This window comes from Apis dorsata, unplaced genomic scaffold (genome assembly GCF_000469605.1).
Source record: "Apis dorsata unplaced genomic scaffold, Apis dorsata 1.3 scaffold_636, whole genome shotgun sequence".
In the NCBI taxonomy this organism is placed as follows: Eukaryota; Metazoa; Arthropoda; class Insecta; order Hymenoptera; family Apidae; genus Apis; species Apis dorsata.
Window position 1 is genome coordinate 25,406 of NW_006263829.1, and position 2,282 is coordinate 27,687.

General features: G+C 27.3%; 1 long non-coding RNA gene across 1 annotated transcript in view; it reads left to right on the forward strand.

The window, feature by feature from the left end:
• The window catches only part of LOC116186375, a 9,786-nt gene extending 8,321 nt beyond the window's left edge, over window positions 1–1,465 (forward strand). Inside the window, exon 2 of the long non-coding RNA XR_004151354.1 lies at window positions 1,229–1,465. This is a non-coding gene — a long non-coding RNA (uncharacterized LOC116186375). The remainder of the gene's footprint in view (window positions 1–1,228) is intronic.
• Window positions 1,466–2,282: the final 817 nt, after the last annotated feature.

Sequence of the window (2,282 nt, forward strand, 5' to 3'; positions counted from 1 at the left end):
TATATCTGATAATTTTTTTACACAAAAAAAATATATGTATATTTAAATAAAATATCTATTTCTTACTACAAAATAAATAAAACGAATAAACTAATATAAAATTTAAAAAATTTGAAATTGATGAAGATATTAATTTTTTAATAAATGTAAGATAAATAATCTATTATATCTATAGTACATGTAATTTCATCAAATTATATATCTATAATATCAATATATTTTTATTAATTAGTCTAAATCTTTCATTTTCAATTGTATACATATATGTACAAATATGTATCAAATTAAGATGTTATTTCAATTGTGTTACAAAATTTCATGCAAATGTTCTAAAAGGAGCAAATCGTAATAAAAAAAGAAACATTTCAAAGAATTTGATTTTATAGTCATAATAAAACAGTCAAATTTTTTAAAAGTTTATTTCAACATAATAGATTTAACCTAAGGTTTAAATAAATTTACAATGCACTCTTTCTAAAAGAATCACGGTCTTCTTTTCTCATTTTTTTCATTTAAAACGATATGATAAACCAAAATAAATAATAACATAATCATTACTAATTGTAATCAATAAATTTTTTAATAATTCATAAATATTTATTGAATTTTTTTGAAAGCTCTATTATTTCATATTTATTGAATATATGTGTGTATATATGTACAATTATGGAATCTGAAATAAATTTTTTTTGATTCTCAACTTTATGATTTCTGGGAAAAATAAATTTGAATATATTTCATTAATTTCACGATATCTATAACGACTGTGTATATTTAATTATCTGTGTTCTAGTGTCACAAATCTCATTAATATATGTGTGCATACACGTATAATTTTAATAGTAAAACTGCATTGAGTTAATATGCAATAAAATGCAATATAATAATTTTATCAAAAATATTTATATATCTCTAATAATTTGATAGGTCTAAAGTTTTTTTATCTAAATAATAAAGTCACTTGAATTCATTTCGACATTAATTTCGATTAGTATAATTCTATGAAAAAAAGATATAATATCATTTTAACAAAGTCAAAGTGACTTTTATCTTTTTATTAAAAATAAAAATAACTTTTTAATAATTATTAATACATAAAAAAATAATAGTTCCTTTGAATCTTTTAATTTCACACATCTTCAAAGAAACTTTAAACCCCTGCCGCGATCAAAGTGTGCATTATGCATCAGTGCTTTTTTTTCCACGCTCATGTTCCCCCATCGGGAAGCAAAAAAGTAAGGATCAAAAAGGATGGAAGAAACTGCGTGCAAAAATAGTTACGACGATAGAACACCAGTAAGTGGGCGGTCAGAGAAAGGGGAGAAACGAGAAGAGAATAAGATCGTTGATTGCAGACTGCAAGGTTCTGTCTAACACTAGTAATGGGAACAAGCTAATTGGAGTAAATATTAAAATGTTATCTCTATGAAAAAAAAAAAAAAAAGAGAGAGAAAAAAATGCAAAATTACACAAATCTAAAAATTCTACGAATTTCTATAATAAACTTAATGTGATAAGATTAAAAATAAAATATAAATTAATACGAATATCAATTTTTTATCATTTATCATAGCGGAAATTTTATCATTTTGATAAAATCTTTCGCTATAATAATTTTGTAACGTAATTTGTATAAAAAAAATTTAAAACATTTAATTCCAATTTTTTTTTTCACATTTTTTTAAACATCTTTTCTCCAATCCATTCTATTTTTCGATTCGTCATAATATAATATATCTCGCAAGCATTAAAATTCGTATTATTGAAAAGTAACTTGTTCGTTTACTCGTGACTGAAAGTAGTCGAATAGCCATTGCTACTTGAGGGAAAACGTTGCCAGACGGCAGAGTCGGTACCTCCTGGGGGGAAACAAGGGGACATCGTACGCATCCCCCACCGGTACATCACCGAAAAGCACTGCGTGAGGACGCACAAGCGAGGTCGTCGAACCCGGCAGCGGTGGCCACGTGTATCCACGGGAATATCCCATCCTTTTACCGCGAAGAGGGTGCGTGTAGTGTGAGAGATGATCGTCAGCCAGTATGGATCACGTGGTGGGGATGGTACGCACCCATTGGCGAGACACCAAGATGTTCGATGGTGGGGGAAAAGCTGCACGTGGCTGTACTTGAGCGTAGTAGAAGTCACAGAATGCAGCGACCTGCAAATTCGATAATTTTTTATAATTTAATGGATCGATATTTCGTAAAACGATGCACTTTTTCAAGATAAGTAATTATGAAGAATATATTATAAATATATTAAATGATAAATAATATTAT